Genomic DNA, 21,565 nt, shown 5'->3' on the forward strand with positions numbered 1-21,565 from the left:
CCTCATATTGCACAGTACCAACATCACATGTGACTGTACTTTTGTCACATTCGGTGGTTCATTTATTTATTTTTTTCACATTTGATGATTTCATTGTCACATTAAGCAGTACTAACATCTTATTTGACTGTATTTTTCTCATATTCGATGGTACTTTAATTTTTACTCACATTTAACAGTTCCATCATCACATTAGGCAGTACCCACATCACATGTAACCGTACTTTTATCACATTCAATAGTTCCCTTTTTTTTTTCTTACATTTAATGATTCCATTATCACATTAAGTAGTACCAATATTATATATGATAGTACTTTTGCCACAAATGATCGAAATGACTAGAAAACTTAAAAATGACTAAAATACCCTTGAAACTTATAAAATGGCCCAAATACCCCTGAAACCCTCTAAAATTACCGGAATACTCTTGGAACCTAAAAGATGATCAAAATACGCTTAGAATTTAAAAAATGACTGAATAACCCTAAAACCTAAAAGTTGACTATAATGCCATTAAAACCTATAAAATGACCGAAATACCAATAGAACAAAAAAAAAAAAAAAAAAAAAAAACCCTTAGAATCTAAAAAATGACCATAATGCCCTTGAAACCTAAAAAATTACCGAAAACCCCTAAAACCTAAAAAATGACCAAATTACCTTTAGAACCTATAAAATGACCGAAATATTTGAAATTTATTTGGATGACAACATTTGGATTATTTTGACCCAATGGATTTAAAATGCCCTGATTTGAAATCTATTGATTTTAAAATTCCATGTTTGGGTCTTCTTATACAATAAAGGATTTGAAATTCCATTGTTTGGATACCTAAATTTGAATTTGAATTTAAGATCATAAAATATTTTTTCCAAATATTTTTTTTCTTAGACCTTCTACATTTTTAGTAACATTTTTAATAAATACACAAGATAATGAAAATGCCATTGATAACCTAATTGACAAGATAATGAGTAAAAATCTGTCATCATAGCCAACTAGTAATTTGCTATTCGTAACAACTTGGACTTACAAAATATGAATTTATTATTACTAAAAATAATTTTTATTGTTCCATTATAATCATTATTAATGGAGAGTACAATCATAATCAATCTAGATATTATGGACAATTATGCATATTCATGCAAAAGATTATCTTAAATGAGAAGTCATTTTTTTCTAGGTACAAGACTACACAACATTGTGAAACCATGAATGCCTTCTTGAATAGATTTTTGGATAGACAAACTAGGCTTTATGAGTTGTTCCAAGAAGTTAATAGAGCACTTACACGTATTAAACACAATAAGGTGGGGGTAGATTTTACTTCGAAATATATTAAATCTATTATGATTACTAGGTTAGTTAAAATCGAGAAGTATACCACTAATATATTGACAAGGGAAATATTCCATATGAATATGCCACAATTTGTTTACTAAGAAATCACTTTTCCATAAATTCACATATGAAATAGCAAAATTCACTAATTTTGTTTGTATGTGCTGTAGATGATCCAAAGAAATCAGACCACCTACTTGCACTTGGATCTAAATATGGTGATTTTCATCACATAATATTTATAACTTAAGTTGATATATTACTCACTTTCATGTACTACAAGCCGGTCTCTTGTTGCAAAGTATCTAAAAGACGCAGACAAACTACAAAGAAATCCATTTTTAAAGGAAAAAATTCATTTAAAAAAAAATCCACTACAATGTGTGCTGTTCACATCTATATTTGAATACCATCATGGCAACAATTGAAAAAGAGACAATCAAAAGCATATGCATTTCTGGATCATTCATTCTTAAGTTCTCAACAGGGCAACTTCTAACTTGTAGCAATTTCTTATTATCCATTATGCAGCTCCACTAACAATAGAAATATCTGCATTTACATGATATAACTATTAGAGCTTGGAAAAAAGAAAAAAGAAATAGATGTTCATAAGAGCAAATCTCTTTGCATAGAGCCTTAGATATTTATTTATATAACTATTATTATTCAAGAACTTTGGCTCATCTAGCTCAACCTGACAATATCAGCAAATTCAAAATCATATATAATAAGTTTATTAAATAAAAAAATCTAGTAAACAACAACATGCTAAAAAAAGGATATAATCATATAATGAACCTTTTAGAGGTTTCTTATTATTTGAAAGTTGAGTAATAATGTAAATTTTGTGGGTGCATATCAATGTTTCAGCTCTGTTTTAGAGCTTGGTCTTGTTACATGGACTTCAATTGTATGAGCCAATTCTTCATCCTACCCCTGCAAAATGATTTAACTTCATATTAAATGTAAGTTTTGAGCAGGAGAGAAAAAGATGCTATGCCACTTTAGCAAGACACTATCCAAATAACATTATCAATCTCCTATCTATTATTTGCATCAAGATTTGATTGAAAAATTTTCAATCTTTTACTCCATGATTAAGTAAATTAGTTAGTTAAAATTGCATAAGATAGGCACACTAGCTCCACTAGGCTACTACAAAGCTTATAGAACAAAACATCAAACACATGGTGTGCATTTTTAGAACAAATCATCAAATGTTGTTCAAAACTCCCAAATGCAACAACCAAAAACAGATCTCCCCCAAGCCATCATATATCCACCAAATAAAGGAGGAAGAAAAAGAACTAACCTCAAGTTGCTACAGTTTATCAAACAAACAATAGGTTGTTGTAGTTTATCAAAAAAACCTCAGGTTGTTGCAGCCTGTAGTTTATCAAAAAAACACTCAGGTTGCTGCAATTTATCCAAAAAAAAAAAAAAGACCTCAGGTTGATGCACTCAATGAGTGGAAGAGACTCAAGCATCTCCAAAACCATGAAATATGAACCTGGAAAACTCAATCAAATTCAAAAACTAAGCAGTAATCATGTTTATTATATTTAAAGGCCAAAAGAAAAAAAAAAAAACAGTAAGACCCAGATGAAATATTCTTGACTTGGAGAACAAAAACAACCTACAGATTAGACAGGAACCAATTTAAAATGAAAACAAAAGATGGGGTTCACTATCTCTTTCAAAGTCTATGACTCTATATTACTTGAATGAAAGTTAAAAAGTTCTAAACCACACAATGACCACAGAGTTTTTAAGTTTTAACAAAACAGAAATAGAGCATGCTAATTGCAAGTATACATGTTTAGTCATTCCCCCAAACACCTAGCACGTAGCCCACTAAAACATTGCAACTTAAATAACACAAAGTTATAAACTTTATAGTGTGTACAAATAAATAACATAGTAATACATACAAGTTGGACTAAAAGAAACACAAATTAAATGGAGGATATTTGACCCCAAAATAAAGAAGCCTACTAAATTTAAGATTTTATTCTCATAGTTTACAAACTCACTAGGGGTTTGCAAAAATAAGAAAGAACAACAACCAAAGTGATACCGACCTCTTTGTGCACCCAGACCAAATCAGTTCTGCTCATCAGGAACTACATTAAGCAAATCTATGCATAGAAATGAACATTATAAAACAACAGTAGAAATTACTTATGAAACCAAAAATGAAATTTGATATTTACAAATCTTAGTAATAAAAGTAACAAGTTATACAAATCTTAGTAATAAAAGTAACAAGTTATAGGGTGACTTCAACAAATAGAGAGGAAAAGGATTAAAAATCAAAATCCCAATTTGAATACCAAACACAGAACACAATATAGTTTGTACTCAACTTCTGTATATTGTGTTAAACTTAAGCCTTTAGACTTTTCTCTTTTTCTTTTATAGGGAAGCAAAGATGCTGACAATAAATTTAATAAATAATATACACTCCTTCTCCCTCCTTTCCACATTGTGGTTCAACCATCCAACAATGTTAGTAAAATAATCTAGAATGAAGAATTTACTACAACATAAAGTTTATGAGACTTAAATTACTCTTCAAGGCTCAAGGGCCACAACATACAAGAACAAAAGGATCCAGATTGTTAGGCATTTCAGACTCTGAAATGGTCGCAACGAAAATACAATTTCTTCTTACCGTATATTCTCAATCATCATTTATTAACCATAATTAACACAATATATACATCAACTACACAATTAACAGAAACCCTAAAAAAAAAAATCAATCAAATATATTACCTAAACTTATTTACAAATAAATTTACCTAAAACAAAACAATTATTTTGAAAAAAAAAAAACCAGGTATAAAATAGAATACTTACAACAAATTCAAAAAAGCGTAGCAAAAATTTGGATTCTCCGGCAGTAATTTTTTTTCCGAAACCCTAGAATTCAAATCGAAAAAAGAAAATTATCAAAACCCAACAACTGAATCAGAATTAAAATCAATCTGAATCAGCACAAAGAAGCTGAGAAATCAATTTGAAAAACCACAGCAAATAAATAAATAAACATCTTCTCAAATGCTAAAAAAATGATCAACAATGACAGTGGCAGATGATCTGAAGGTGGAACATGGCTTGCCTGGTCTCTCGTTCATCTTCTTGGCCCTCTTTCGTTCTCTCTTTTTTTTTTTTTTTTTAAACCAATCGCTCGTTCTTTGTTTCTTTCTTTTCTTTTTGGTTTTTTATTTATACACTACCCATTCAACCGGTAATAGGTTTACTACTTAACTTAAATAAATGGTCAGGATTGAAACAATAAAAATACACGGCTAAGATTTTGGTGGGTACGGTACCCACTAAAAAAATAGGTGGGTACCGGAGATTGTAGCCAAAAATTTATTCTAGGTTTGGGGTTAAGGCTTGAATAGGAATTCTTTTTTTTTTTTTTTTTTTTTTAAATATTGGTTTTGGTCAAATGGTTTCTTGCTTATGGCCTCAAGAAGAGTTAATGGTAAATTGGTTATTTGCTTTTGTGAAGGTGATCATAGCTTTTTTAAAGACGATTTTGAAGCTAGGATTAGAATAAGAGGATGATATCCTAGGAGAAGAGGTAGATACTGAAGAAACCATAAGTCCAAAATCAATAAGTACGAAAGCATATTAAGAAGCTAAAACTATTGTGGTTGAGCATAATTAGATGCATTTTGCATGTATTGGCATATTCGGAGTTTGCTTGAGATTATATGCATTTTGTTCATTTTTTTGGCCTCTAATTTAACGCCATCTTTGGATGCATTTGATGCATATTGGCATATTTGAAATAACTTGAGATAATTTGCACTTGGATCTTTTGATTGGGCTTAATTTTGATTTGGCATTTGAAACATTCAAGGCTTGAAAGAAATCTCTGCTAGGGGGAGAGGAATTTGATTAAATTTGATGATCTACAAATTTTTGAGAATGGTTGTAGAGTTTGAAACGACTTGTAATTCTTGTTTTCAAATGAAGGGGAAATTCTTAAACTGACTTATTTTAAAGGTTTCTTAGTGTCATTTGAATTAGGATACGGTGAAAATTTGTTGGATTTTGTTTCATATTCATACTTAAAATTGATAATGTTTTGCATTTGAGATAGAAAAAGTTTAGAGGTATAAAAAATTTGATACTTGTTGATGTGACAGATTATTACTAGCATGTAAAAAAAAAATGACGTTAATGATAGGCCAAAATAAAATTCAATGAAAAATTATCAAGAGGTATAAAAAATTTGATACTTGTTGATGTGACAGATTATTACTAGCATGTAAAAAAAAAAAAAATGACATTAACGATAGGCCAAAATAAAATTCAATGAAAAATTATCAACTCAACTTGTGTAAAAAATATTATCAAATTTTTTGTGTGTAGGGCATTACCCTTTGAGTAAATCTATCAGAAGTCAAAGAAACTAGAGCAACTGAGTGAATCACATGAGTCCAGAAGTCCAGGTAGCTGTAGAGCTGAAGCAGATATCAACGACAAGTAGTTTAGGTATACAAGCTACATGTAGTATAGTATTAGTTAGTGGACATGTGACTTACACGTGACTGACTTAATTGTACACCTCTGTTAGTTAGTTAGGAAGTTTGTTGGATCAGATAATTTAGTTTTGGCTTGGTTTAGTTGCTTAGTGATGCTATATAAATACCTGTAATTATCTCTATTTTAACTCAGATCAATGAAATCATTTGCTCAGTAAATTTCATATGGTATTAGAGCCTTCTTGCTCTATTTTCTCCCAAAATTTCTAGGGGTTGTTCTTGAGAGCTTTGAAGCTTCGTCAATGGTTGAAGCAACTAATACTTCATCTTCTTCCTCTGTGCAAGATCCTGTACTCGTAGAGGATATCTCAAATCCTCTATTTCTTCATCACGCTGAAAGTCCTGGGGCCATGCTTGTGTCTGAACCATTGATTGGTGAGAATTACCATGCTTGGGTTCGTTCAATGAGGAAAGCATTGGTTGCCAAGAACAAGTTTGGCTTTGTCAATGGTAGCATTACTCTCTCTTCACCATTGATAAAGACTCCAGCAGTAGTTGATGTTTGGATTCGCTGTGACAACATGGTAGGTTCTTGGTTGATGAAGGCTGTGTCACCTCAAATTCGAGTGAGTATCACCTACAGAGACACTGCTCTGGAAATTTGGAATGATCTTAGGGATACACATTCTTAAGGGAATGGACCTAGGGTTTTCTAACTTCGGAAAGATATAGCTTCAATGTGTTAGGGTGAGTCTTCAATTACTAATTATTTTACTCAGTTGAAGTTATTTTGGGATCAACTTTAGAATTTTAGGCCTACTCCTACTTGTTCTTGTGGAAAGTGTACCTATAATTTGCCTCAAAAGCTTGAAGATCTTCATCTTCAAGAGTCAGTCATGCAATTTCTAATAGGGCTCAACGAGTCATACTCTCAGATCAAAGGTTAGATCTTATTGATGGAACCATTGCCAACCATTATCAAAGTCTACTCCTTGTTGATTCAAGAAGAGAGGCAGAGGAGTGTAGGGCTTGGCAATTTTGTTCACATAGAGTCTACTACTCTTGCAGTGAAGGGTTCTAATGTCAATTCCAATCCCAATTTTCCTGGTTTCTTTGGTAATTCTGGTGCTTTTGGAGGAAAGAATTCAAAAGGCAGAGACAGACCTATATGCACTCACTGTGGGAAGCTTGGACATGTCATGGAGAAATGCTTCAAGCTACATGGTTTTCTGGACTCGTGTGATTCACTCAGCCCTTCCATCACAGGTTACTGTGTATTTCTTGGTGATTCTCTCATCTCTTGGAAGTCTAAGAAGCAAAATACAGTTTCAAGGTTCACGGCAGAAGCAGAGTATAGAGCAATGGTTGTTGCAGTGTGTGAAATGACATGGATTTTGTATTTACTTAAGGATCTGAATGTTAAACACAATCAGGCTGCCTTGTTGTTCAGTGATTCTCAAGCTGCAATTCACATAGGAACTAACCTAGTATTCCATGAGCGTACAAAACATATTGAGATAGACTGTCACATTGTGATGGATAAGGTGCAAGCAGGAGTTATAAAGCATGGATATTAGAACTCAATATTAGATAGCTGATTTGTTGACAAAAGCTTTGAGTTAGAATCAATTTTATGGCCTTCTTACCAGGATGGGCATTTCCAATATTCATTCTCATGATGTCCATCCTAAGGGGGAGTATCAGAAGTCAAAGAAACTGGAGCAGCTGAGTGAATCACACGAGTCCAGAAGTCTAGGTAGCTGAAGAGCTGAAGCAGAGATCAACGACAAGTAGTTTAGGCATACAAGCTACATGTAGTATAGTATTAGTTAGTGGACATGTGACTTACACGTGACTGACTTAATTGTACACCTCTGTTAGTTAGTTAGGAAGTTTGTTAGATCAGATAAGTTAGTTTTGGCTTGGTTTAGTTGCTTAGTGATGCTATATAAATACCTATAATTATCTCTGTTTTAACTCAGATAAATGAAATCATTTTCTCAGTAAATTTCATAAAATTTATGGAAGCTTTGAGCCTTTGACGATTGTGACAGGGGATTTTCTTTTTTGTGGTTTGATTGAATTCAGGTTTAGGTGGAGTTTTGTCAGATTTTGGCTTGACTTTCATGCCTTCACCAAATGCATGAATTGTTAGGCATGGGTTTTGTTTCACGCTTACATTAAATGCATGTACTTCACTGAATCACTTTGGTTTCCTTTTGATCAAATATAGATCTGATGCTCTCTTATTTGGTTTGTGTGGCTAGTCTAATAGTTTGGGTGCAGTAGAAATTATATAGAGGAGTGGTGTGGCATGGCAAAATGTGAGAGTGAGAGACCTCTTTGAAGAGGGATGCGTGAGAAAACTTCTTATTTTAGGTGCAGCCTTGAACTTTATATTCAGCCCTAAACTTCGTATTGTGAGAAAGAGAAATGCTTACTTGTATGAGAGAATAATTTTGGGTGTATTAGGATTGAGTTTTGTGAATGCCTCTACGTTATTTTGTATTCTTTATATTTTTTAGTGAAATTTTTTCTTGTTGCCACCCGTGGACGTAGGCCAAAAGCCGAATCACATAAATCTTCAGTATTCTCTTTTGTGTCTTTGTATATATTTTTCTTTTTAGTTCTTTTTGTTAATATTGTTTAATTTAGATATTTTTCTAAAACCGATATTCTACAATCAATTTGTGTGGGAATGTTATCTAAAGGCCATTTCCTATGACAAATTGATAACAGAACTCGGTTATTACAATTAATTGATATATGTGCTTCGTATTTTACAACATTGCTCAAGTTTTTGTATAACTTTTTGCAAAGCATTTTGATTACAATTTACCTTATATATATATATATATATATATATATATTAGTAATTGAGATACTTATACCTTTTGAATATAGTTTTTTAAATAATAATAATAAATTTGACTCTTTTTTTTTCATCTATTTTTAGCCATAGAAATATGGATTCAGATCCTCTAGATTTCCTAAGGTACTCCACCAATAAATTTCCTTAAATCCTAACCATTCTTTTATGATTTAAGAGTCTAGATTCTGCTATGTCAGCATTTTACTAATAATACTCTTAAAATAATAAAATAATGTTGTAAACAAAATAATTAAGATTACTGTTAGTGAAATGCTAACATAGCAAAATCTAGACTATAAAATCATTAAAGAATGATTAAGATTTGAGGAAATCTATTTAGTGGAGTATCCTAGGAAATCTAGAGGATTTGAATCCTAGAAATATTAATGTTGTAAAGGCTTAGGCAAAAATTGAAACCCAAATTTTACATGATTTTACTACTGACCATTGTTGTGGTTTATACAAATAACAATTTTACAATATTGTAATGTACACAGGTATATGTACAATAACTGTCATTTGAGTGCATATTAAGTGCCAAGAGCTTTATAACTCAACTAATAGGCACTTCCTAGTTGAACTTAATGGATAATTTCCATAATAAAAGGACTTGAACATTAATTATTAAAAAAAAAAAAAAGGTTTTTGTGTATCAGGAATTCCACGGATATATAAACATCTAAAAATGTTTGATAGATGCAACTTAATGAAATAATAATGCGAGAAAAATAGATTGATGTTAAAATTTTAATTATAAAAAATTCTAAACCATTTAATGCCTTTAAGGAGTTTTATGGGGGCAGAACCCATTTTGGCACCAAGCATTCTGGCATATATCAGGCAATTATTATTTTTAACTAATGCTTCCTTCATAAGGAGTTCCATTGATATAAAAACAGCAGAGGCTGCACTATGTAATCGTTCCTCAACTGGACCATTTTGCACTGTCATTTTTAAACCTTGTTTGAAAGTGGAAGATGTTCTATTTCCATTCGCATTTGCTTTCAAGTTCTTATTTTAAACAAAATATCGTATCCCTAAAATGAATAATATTGCTTTCAGATAAAAATGAAAAATATTTGAAAATTTTCTTCTTCTTAATTAGTCATGGAGAAAGATTTTGAAGTTCAGTGACATGAAAAAAACAAAAAAACAAAAAATTCAACATCAGATTGGAGATGGTAGAAATGCTAATGGGCCTGGTGTGACTGAACCATATACGTATCAAGCCCATTACATGACTGCTTAATTAAAGACTAAACCACCTAATGGGCCTGAATCCAATGGCGTGGGCCAGCCCAGTCTCAGAAACAGAGACTGCAGTCCCTCCTTCCAGATAGACTCATCAAGATTAATGGTAGAAATCCTAATGGGCCTGGCGTCACTGCTCGTGTTGTTTGTAATTGCTAGGACACTCAGCTTCCAAAAAAATGTGCAAGATATCAAGCTGTTTTACCCACTTTTTGATTCATAAACATAATATTCTGCAGAAACTGGGGGTGGTTGCAGATCTAGAGGGCTTTGTTGTTACGGCCTGCTACATTTGGCATCAACTATAGTTTTAAACCTGCGTTTTAGAACGCAAGGGCTTGTTTGCTATGATTTGACTTATGGTTCTCTACCAAAAAAAAAAAAAAAAAAAAAGATTTGACTTATGGTTTTATGATTTTTCAAAATGTTTCATTGATAGATGGGAGGATCTACGGACATCGATACCATCACGGATATGGATAGAGGTATGGGTATGATATGGCAACATGAACAATTTTTAAAAAATTATAACATGATATGACATATAGGACACCGTCATGACACAGGGGTACGACAGCCTAATAATTTCAAACTTCCAAGTACAAAATTGCACATATTTAAGAGGCAAATTTAATTCAATATATGTATAAATAAAAATAACTACCAAAAAAAAATGTTTATTCATCACATTTTCTCTATCTATCCATTAGTTTTTGTCAAAAAGGTGACATTTTTTTAGTTTTATCCAAAGTATAGTTCAAAGATACAATTTATCACAGATTGTATCTTGTCGAGTTAGAAAATTTTTGTAAAATACTATTGAGGTACAAATTTTCAGGCCTTAATTTCATTAGCCCACTCACAAAAATACCCACATAAGCCCACAAATTATTTTGAGCTCACATAAATATTCCCCACATATATATATATTACCCAAATATTCTCCATGTTATTGGACTCTCACAAATATTCCATGCACAAGTCCATAAATTGCCTTGGGCCCACTCTCGAAATATTACCCATTATAGCCCGCATATTATCCAACTTGGGTTTTCACAAAAATACCCACCATATTGCTACCAAAATTAGGCCACAATATTATGCTATCTCCACAACAAAGCCCAAAATCATCCAACTTGTGGGTAAAATCCAAGAAGGCCCAAACCCTCTCTAAAGCTCGCTACGATGCGGCACCTTCAAAACCCGTTACGACGCAGCACCTCTAAAGCCTGCTACGATGCGGCACCTTCAAAGCCTGCTACGATATGGTACCTCTAAAGTCTATTGCTACACGGCACCTTTACAAAGCCTGTTGCTACACGGCAATATCTTTTACAAAATCTCAAACTATTTTACAAAACTCAAATACTAATTTGGCAACTATCTCTAAAAGACCAAATACTAATTTGGCACTATTTTGCAAAGTCCAAATATTAATTTGGCACTATTTTAACAAAGCCCAAATACTAATTTGGCACTTATTTTACAAAGCCCAAATCTATTTTGGCAAAAAAAATTACTTTATGCTTAAAAGCCCAAAATATTAATTTGGCACATATTTCATAAAGCCCAAATGCTATTTTGACACATACTTAAAAAACTCAAATATTATTACACTAGCTTTACATATACTAAATCCGTCACTCATGGGAAACATAATTACTCATCCATAAAAAAAAAAACTTCTTTTACAAGATTTATGAAAGCCCATGTATATCGCCCATGGCAAAACTATTCATTTTGTAGGAGTGACTAAGCCTAAAGAAGCTTATCTATAAAGCCCAGTTGGGCCAGCCCAGCTCACACATAAATTGCAGCAACTAAAGCTCATGTGAGGTGACCAGCCAAATCTCAGCACAACTAAACAGCTGGAGCCCATTCCCATCAAGTCCCAACTTGTCCAATCAGATCAGAAGAGGACACGTGTCCATCAGGGGTTAAACCCTTCCTTCACAAGCTGAAATCCCATCATTTCTCAAGTGACTTAAAGCTAAAAGTGATGTGACAGAAAGTTGGGAAGCTTCAGCCAGTTGTCACTTCTTTCTCCTCCACCCATTCGGTCAAGAACTGGGAGCAGCCATGCCCAGGACATTAAAACTCCTGAAACTACTTAAAATCAGTCTATTTTCATACTAAAAACGTGTATTCTTTGGTTCATGGACCAAGCACATGAACCCCAAATGGGGAAACTTAGGGAAGTGTGGTTTGGAGGGCACCAAGGGGATCCCAGCAGAGTTCCCAACAAAGGCTCCAAGGTTGACACCTGGCTTGGGGTGGTCCAATTTGTCCTAAGGAACTTTGATTCTAGTAGTAGCATAACCAAGATCATTAGCCTAAAGCATACCCTAATCCTATCAGCCAAGGCTAATCAGCATTCAATGCTAAGCCAGAATCCCAACTGTTATTACCCAAAACAACAATAACCTTTTAAAAGTTGAGCTTGCTACTCTTGGCTAAAATCCTAAGAACGATTCTCTAAGAATTTTCTGAAGATTGAGAAAGATTTAGCAAAGATTATTTGCTAATCACCTCCTAAAAACCTAAATATAAATGGAACTTTCCATTAATGCTTCACCAACACACTAAGTAAGAGGACCAAGATACACTAAGACATACACCAGGAAAGATTCTTCCTTAACCTCTTTGTTTAAGTTTTCTCCAAGCTCTGAACAAGTCACTAAGTTCTTAGTTTTAAGCCTAGAAACTAAGTCCCCAGCTCCTAGCTCAAAAACACTTCTCATAGCTCTACTAAAAAACACTCATCTACCCCCAGTAGAAAACTCCAGTAGCCTTACTATACACTCTCACTCATTACTCATGCTACTCACAAATGACTCTCTCTACTCATTACTCACTATATATTCATGAGTATGTCTTGGCACCATAATGATTTTGCTGCGCTAGCTGAGATCTCTCTCTCTCCCTTCATCTCACACTAAGTTTTCCTTATTATTTGTTGTAATGGAACCCATGATATTTACTTATTCATTTACTATTAATGGTTATGATGTAACTGTTACTATAGAATTTTCCCCTCATATTGTTGTATTAGAAGACTCCTTTCCAGAGCTAACGGATGATAAGTCTGAAAGTGTAGATATTTTCCTTAATTTGTGAAGTAGCTAACAACTGGAGGTTTATCCTGTTTTATCTTCCTTTATCGCTGGGCTATTTTCCGCAGAAACACCTTACCGTTGGGTCATTTTTTGCAAAAACATTTTACTGCTGGGTTATTTCTTACAGTATGCTTTTTAACAGTGCTGACGTGTTCGTTGTAGGGATTGTTTATGGGCTACTCTTGTCAGTTCCAGTCTAGGCCCAAGGCATAAAATATAGTGGACTCCTTGGATTTTCACCGATAGCCTTTGGGCCGTGCTTCAAGCTCATCGTCGAGTTTCGGTTTAGACCCCCCAGCCCATCATAAATCTCATTTGTTAGAAGAGAAACTTTTTTGCCCCCAACAAATACTAATGTTGCTATTGTTCACTACTGACCTCTGGGCCTAATACCACTTTGGTCTTCTATAAATATGGATTTGTGGGTGATACCAAAGTTTCAAATTTCATTAAATGACAACACGAATTAATTACCAAGACAGAATCAAGAGTAAATGCTTGTGTACTAAAACACATCCTTGGTACGATGGTCATTGTACAAGTACAAATGCTTGCGGGATGTGGGGGTAAGGGCTGAAGTTTAAGTTTCTAGAAGAGAACTTCATACACATATAAACTTAGATTATACTAGAATACAATTTTTATCTTATATATATATATATATATATATATATATATATATATATAAGATAAGAAGTTCCTTAAGTCCCCATAATATGAATATCCATGAGATCCTGAGTATGAAACTTTTTGCCTTCATCTTGGGTTACCCTCAAGGGATTCCTCCCTATAATAACTTGGTGCGTGTTGGACGAGGGACTGCATTGGGATTAGTAGATACTCAAAGATATCTAGATACCTTGGTTTGTCCAAAAAGAGAGAAAAAAAATGTTTTTTTTTGTTGTTATGAGGATCAACAACAAAAACTCCCTTAGAAAATTTATCCAAATTTCTTTTATATAGAACCTAATGGAGAATAATCACTCAATTATGAATATAAAGGATATGTAATAAAAACCTTAATTAAGATTTTCATTAATAATTAAAGAATAGTTGGATTTTCATGAATAATTAAGGAATGGTTGATTAATTAATGATTATGGCTGTTCAATAGGGCATTCTTCATGAAACCACAAACAAAATAAGCTTTTTTTTTTTTTTTTTTTTTTTTTTATGCTTATCCTTTGTGCATTAAGAAACTTTTTTTTAAAATAAAACTAACCTCCCACTTGAATTACCACAAATATTTTTTTTCCATATTCTACTTTGTCAACTTTATTTTTTTGAATTTAAGGTTTTTATAATTTTTTTTTTTTTTTTGTGGTTTCAGATTCAATCCAAAGAAGCTCAAAGTTGATGCAAGTGCTAAACTTGCTTACAGAATTTTTGAAGTCATAGGAGCAAAAAGCCTAATGACATAGCAACTATCCATGATACTGATAGCAATACTTCACATGCAAATGATTTTGAACTGTTCTCGGAAAAGTAGTTCAAAGTTTATGGTAAGCAACCCCTCCACTTAAAAATATTTTCTCTCACACCGTTGTTGGGCTTTGTGGTGATGTTGCTATTTCCACAGATGCCAGTGCATTGAATAAGCTTCTACGTACAACAAAGCTTGCAGAGTATAAATAAATAAATAAATACATACATACATAATTATATATATACAAACACACAAAGCTACTATAAGCAGAGTAAAAGACAGTTTAAACTATTCAGTATAAGAATTGAGCTGGGTAATGTTCAATCATAGGCAAATTGGGGATCCTGTTAACCTTGTTTTAATAAGTAACTTAAATGTTATCAATTTTAATAAAATAATGCCACATGGCAGCGATGAACCCCTAGTTCCTCCAAAATCTTTGACAAGTTGATGTAATCAAACAAGCTATAAAAAGTTGATTGATATCCAAAATCAGATAGGATTTGGAGTTTGGACCCAAAGAATTATTCATGGTAGCCAAACCAATTGAAAGCCTCATTTATTGTCTACCACTTGCCAAGTGTGCCAAAAGAAAGAAAGTTGACATTAATCATATAGACCAAGACACTATTCTTTGCGAAAACTGTAATGTAAATGATTGGAAAATTCTTATAGTCTGTCACATTAGTATTGTGAAAAAGAAATGTGAAATAGTTTTTAATCCTAGAACCACTCTTGCAAATAACCTATCCTTACCTACCTACACCTTGTCCAGTTGTCCTGTTATCACCACTATACAATTATAAATACATTTTGCACATAAAAGAAGAAAAGTTCTGTGAAAAGAAGAGGGGGCCGGTCAAAAAAAAAAGAGAAAAGAAGGGGGGAAAAATGATTAATAATTGGATATTTTTTAAACACTGAATGACCAGTCTTCTTGGCTTCCAATGAAATTGTATTATCTAAAACGTGAATTAGACTACAAGCAGTATGGTAGTTAGTGACAGAAGGAGAGCCACTGATTAAAGCAATGGTTGTGACTTGTGAGTCTTCTCTAACTAATCATACGTTAGAAAATAAAAACAAAAGCATTCAAAATAATTGGTGCCTTTTTGACAATTTAATGTATGTTGTGTTTGGTAGTGTGGAAACTGAATAGGGAGATGATGAAAAAATAGAAAAAGGAAATGAATAGGATAGTGATATTTTTCATTTACTAGCGTGAAATATGAGAGAAAAGAAAAGAGGTGATTGGAATTTTTCATCAAGACCTATCATTTTTTAATCCAAATTAAAAAAAAAAAAAAGTGGGTGGAAAAATAATAACATTGAAAAGAAAATTTTAAAGTTTTCCCTCAATCTTTCATCCTTTCAATTTTATTCACTTTTATATACTAAGAGCTTAATAATTTATTTCCGTCTATCTTCCATACCAAACACATGGTGAAAAGTATAAATCTTTCCTATATTCTATTCTTCAAATCTTTTCCATCCTCTACCCCTCTCAACCAAAGTCATAAAGTATAAATTTGGTATCACAAACCTTTTGAAATAAAATACTTTCATCCCAAATAATTCGGATGTACTATATATATTTATGGGTACTGTATATATAATGATTAGTTATTAATGGGACCAAAAATTATAAAGGTGGCCCGTAATAATTAACCTCCTATATTGACGAAACATAGAGCATCTTCACAAAAGGTTTTTTTTTTTTTTTGATGGGCACAAAAGTTTTATACATAAGAACATGTAGCCCATATTTCTTAAGGTGCTTGAATGAAAAAGTTTCTAATATCTAATAAAGAGAGATTAATGTAATGGGTCCGTTTGGCTACAAGTGTGAAAAAAATAAGAGGATAAAAAATGAGAAAATGGATAGACAAGTAAGAGGATAGAAAAAATGTAGTTTTCTCTTATATTTGTTTAATTGAGATGATAGAAAAGTGGATCCCAAACAGACAATAAAAAAAAATTAAAAAAAAATAAAGAACGGCAACAAGAACGGCAGAAACATATAAAAACAATAAAGTGAAAAAGAGAAAAAGTTAGATGAGCACAAAAATAATAGAGGAAAAAGAAACCTAGAACCAAGGGAAATTCAAGAAACTAAAAAATCAAAAGAGGAAAAATACAAAAAACTTGCTTGTAGGTGGGGAATGACAATTTTATCAAAATCACACATTCTTCTTTTTACTTTCATTTTCTAGATACCTGATTTTGGGAGATCAAGTTTTGGTGGTCCCAGAGATAAAATAGTAGGCCCCATCATTTTTCTCTCCCCTACACCCTCCAACCAAACACTCCTCCCACCCATCTTCTCTCCTATTTTCCACTTCTTTTTTTCCATCCTCTCAAAAATCATCCCTACCAAAATACCATAAATGATTGTCGAGGTTAACTCAATCATAGTGCATTTAGTTAATGGTATAAGGCCACCAAATTGAAAAAGGACCCATTGTATTAAAAAAAGAAACAGAATATACTATTATTAGTGAAACTTAGCTTGTGTTTTTAATTTGTACACCGGCAAAAAAGAATCCTAGTGTTTTAAATTTGTTTGAACTCTGAGATTATAATTATTTTGTGATTACAAAACCTGCATTAAATCCTAGGAAAATTCTTACATACTCCAGAAATACGAAGAAATGGTGCTTCCCCTTCTCACATTTATGGTAGACCCCACAATGCATATAATGAGTGGATCCCACCATAAATATGAGAGGAAGGAGTACCATTCTTTGTACTTTAGGTATACCTAAGAATTACTCCAAATCTTGAATAATTTTTAATTACCTTTAGTATAAATTTTAATTTTTCATGAGGCACCTATACAACTATTTAGAAACAATAAGGGGTTGTGTGGCAACGCCACTGGATTTAAAGCTTGCCCTTCTACAATTAGCCACAATCCTCTTGTTAAAAAATGGAATAAAGTTATGACACTGAATTTCATCCTTTTGGGCATTGTCTTATATTTATCATTATTGGAATCACATTATATATTTGCTCAAGAAAGAGGATACACAGACATAGACATTGACATGAATATGGATACGGATACGGGTATGATACGGCGACACGAGCAATTTAAAAAAAATTATAACATGATATGGCATATAGAACACCGACACAGGTACGACACTAATACCTCTTTGGTCTACCATAAACATGGATTTGTGGCTGATACCATAGTTTCAAATCTCAATTAATGCGTGCATGAATTAATTACCAAGAAAGAAGCAAGAAGAAATTGTTTTATGTAAAGATAAGAAGTTCCCTAGGGCCTTATAATATGAATATCCATGAGATCCTGAGTATAAAACTTTTTGCCATCATCTTGGGGCACATTCAAGGGATTATTTCCTATAATAACCTGGTGCGTGTGGGACGAGGGATTGCATTGGAAATAGCAGATACTAAAAAATGTCTAGATACCTTCGTTTATCCAAAAAGAGGAAAAACAAAAAAATCTTTTGTTGTTATGAAATGTTATGATCATAAACACAAATTCCCTTAGAAAAATTTTCCAAATTTCATTTATATGGAACCTTATGGAGAATAATCACTCAATTATGAATATAAAGGATATATAATATAAACCTTAATTAGGATATTCATGAATAATTAAAGAATAGTTAGATTTTCATGAATAATTAAGTAATGGTTTAAGAGCCCTAGTATACTACTATGATGGGCAAGCTAATCTAACCTAGCCTATAGACACAAATGTCTTTAAGGATCTTCGTACAACTAAGCTTACAGGTGTTATTTCAATAATTGTACTTAGCTTATAAAATATGTAGATTTTAAATTACATGTTTATAAATAGATAAATAAATAAATAAATACATTAATAATTATAGACAAAGACACACAAGAGAAGCATTGGCATTAGCATTGGGGATGTAAAACACCTCCAAATAGCTATTTTAGATCCACATATTCCTTCAAACCACAATTATCCGGATGGCTATTGCTAAAAAAAGTTAGGAACTATGAAAAGTAGGTTCTTTAATATAAGAATTACTGTAGCTTGATGGTAAAACTAAAATATCATATTTTATAGTTGGGTAAAAGAGAGAGATGGGAGAGAAGAGAGAGAAATATATTTTTTAATGTTATTTGATTGTGTAGTTTATATTATTTTATTGGGTTGTATGTAAAAATAAGAAATGAGATGTTGGGTATATTGTAAACTGAGTTAGTAAAATAGATAAAATAGATTTTTAGAGTGTAAAATAGGTACTTTTTTAGAAACTTGGATAAAAATGCTCAAGCTAAGTAAAAAACTGTTTAAACTGATTAGTATAAGAATTGAACTAGGTAATGTGCTCAATTTTAGGCAAATTGGGGATCCTATTAACCTTGTTTTAATAAGTAACTTAAATGTTATCAATTTTAAGAAAATAATGTCATTTCCTCCTAAATCTTTGACAAGGTGATGTAATCAAACAAGCTAACAAATTAATTGATGTCCAGAATCATATAGCATTTGGACTGAAACAATGCCACATTGCATTAGTAATCACGGTAGCTAAACCAATTGAAAGCCTAAATAAATAAATACATACATACATAGTTATATATATACAAACACACAAAGCTACTATAAGCAAAGTATAAGACAGTTTAAACTGTTCAATATAGGAATTGAGCTAGGTAACGTTCAATCTTAGGCAAATTGGGGGTCCTGTTAACCTTGTTTTAATAAGTAACTTAAATGTTATCAATTTAAATAAAATAATGCCACATGGTAACGATGAACCCTTAGTTCCTTCAAAATCTTTGACAAGTTGATGTAATCAAACAAGCTAACAAGTTGATTGATATCCAAAATTAGATAGGATTTGGAGTTTGGACCCACACAATGTCACATTGCCTTAGTAATCATGGTAGCCAAACCAATTGAATGCCTAATTTATTGTCTGTCACTTGCAAGTGTGCCAAAAGAAAGAAAGTTGACATTAATCATATAGACCAAGATATTATTCTTTGCCAAAACTGTAATGTGGCAGAGTGTAAGTAGCAGAGAAAAAATTATAAGTCTATGTATAAATGATTGGAAAACTCATATAGTCTGTCACATTAGTATTCTGGAAAAAAGAAATAGTTTTGAGAACCACTCTTGCAAACAACCTATCCTTACCTACCTACCCCTTGTCTAGTTGTCCAGTTATCACCACTATACAATTATAAATACATTTTGCACATAAAAGAAGAAAAGTTGTGTGAAAAGAAGAGGGTGCCGGTCAAAAAAAAGAAAAAAAAAGGGAGCAAGAAGGGGGAAAAAAGTGAATAATAATTGGATACTTTTCAAACACTAGATGACCAGTCTTCTTGGCTTCCAATGAAATTGCATTATCTAAAACTTGAATCAGACTACAAACAGTATGGATGTTAGTGACAGAAGAAGAGACACTGATTAAAGCAATGGTTGTGACTTGTGAGTCTTCTCTAACTAATCATACGTGAGAAAATAAAAACAAAAGTATTCAAAATAATTGGTGCCTTTCTGACAATCACATGTATGTTGTGTTTGGTAGTGTGGAAACTGAATATGAAGAGACATTGATTAAAGCAATTTGTGACTTGTGAGTCTTCTCTAACTAATCATACGTGAGAAAATAAAAACAAAAGCATTCAAAATAATTGGTGCCTTTTTGACAATCACATGTATACTGTGTTTGGTAGTGTGGAAACTGAATAGATAAATGATGAAAAAATGGAAAAAGGAAATGAAGAGGATAGTGATATTTTTCATTTGCTACAGTGAAATATGAGGGAAAAGAAAAAAAAAGGTGATTGGAATTTTTCATCAAGACCTATCATTTTTTAATCCAATTTTTTTTTTTTAAATGGGTGGAAAAATAATAACATTTAAAAGAAAATTTCAAAGTTCTCCCTCAATCTTTCTATCCTTTCACTTTTATATACCAAGGGCTTAATAATAATTTATTTTCCGTCTATCTTCCATACCAAACACGTGGTGGAAAGTATAAATCTTTCCTATATTCTATTCTTCAAATCTTTTCCATCCTCCAGCTCTCCTAACGAAAGTCATAAAGTATAAATTTGGTATCACAAACCTTTTGAAATAAAATATTTTCATCCCAAATAATTCGGATATACTGTATATATTTATGGGTGCTGTATATATAGTGATTAGTTATTAATGGGACCAAAAATTGTAGAGGTGGCCTGTAATAATTAACCTCCTATTTATTAAAGCGTCTTCACAAAAGTTTTATAAATAAGAACATGTAGCCCATATTTCTTAAGGTGCTTGAATGAAAAAGTTTCCAAAATCTAGCTAATAAAGAGAGATTAATGTAATGGGTTCGTTTGGTTAGGAAGGTGAAAAAACAAGAGGATAAAAAATGGAAAAAAGGATAGAGAAGTGAGAGGATAGAAAAGATGTGGTTTTCTCCTATATTTGTTTAATTGAGGTGATAGAAAAGTGGATCCAAAATAGATGATGAAATAAAATAAAATAAAATAAAGTGCGAGAACAAGAACAAGAACGGCAAAAACGTATAAAAACAATAAAGAGAAAAAGAGAAAAAGTTAGATGAGCACGAAAATAATAGTGGAAAAAGAAACCTAGAACCAAGTGAAATTCAAGAAATTAAAAAATCAAAAGAAGAAAAATACAAAAAACTTGCTTGTTGGTGGGGAATGCCAATTTTATCAAAATCACACATTCCTCTTTTAACTTTCATTTTCTAGCTACCGGATTTTGGGAGATCAAGTTTTGGTGGTCTCAGAGATAAAATAGTCAGGCCCCACCATTTTTCTCTTCCCTATACCCTTCCAACCAAACACTTCTCCCACCCATCTTCTCCCCTGTTTTCCACTTCTCTTTTTCCATCCTCTCAAAAATTATCCCAACCAAAATACCATAAATGATTGTCAAGGTTTGCTTAATCACAGTGCACTTAGTTAATGGTATAAGGCCACCAAATTGAAAAAGGACCCATTGTATTAAAAAAAAAGAAAAGAAAAGAATACACTAGCAAGAAAGAATCCTAGTGTTTTAAAT

The 21,565-nt window shown here is 32.3% G+C and overlaps 1 long non-coding RNA gene across 4 annotated transcripts; it reads right to left on the reverse strand.

Moving 5' to 3' along the window:
• Nucleotides 1–1,778: 1,778 nt before the first annotated feature.
• LOC126717288 (uncharacterized) lies at nt 1,779–4,281 on the reverse strand. Of its 4 annotated transcripts, none has more exons than XR_007652501.1 (4): nt 4,213–4,271; nt 2,663–2,766; nt 2,149–2,286; nt 1,779–1,899 (listed from the first exon to the last, which is right to left on the reverse strand). It is a non-coding gene; the product is annotated as an uncharacterized LOC126717288 (long non-coding RNA). The 4 variants fall into 4 exon arrangements; XR_007652499.1 differs by lacking the exon at nt 1,779–1,899 and adding an exon at nt 3,432–3,488 and having other exon boundaries at nt 1,962–2,286; nt 4,213–4,277; XR_007652500.1 differs by lacking the exon at nt 1,779–1,899 and having other exon boundaries at nt 1,962–2,286; nt 2,663–2,736; nt 4,213–4,281.
• Between the last annotated feature and the right edge of the window lie 17,284 nt (nt 4,282–21,565).

Source organism: Quercus robur, chromosome 3, assembly GCF_932294415.1.
Source record: "Quercus robur chromosome 3, dhQueRobu3.1, whole genome shotgun sequence".
Lineage (NCBI taxonomy): Eukaryota > Viridiplantae > Streptophyta > Magnoliopsida > Fagales > Fagaceae > Quercus > Quercus robur.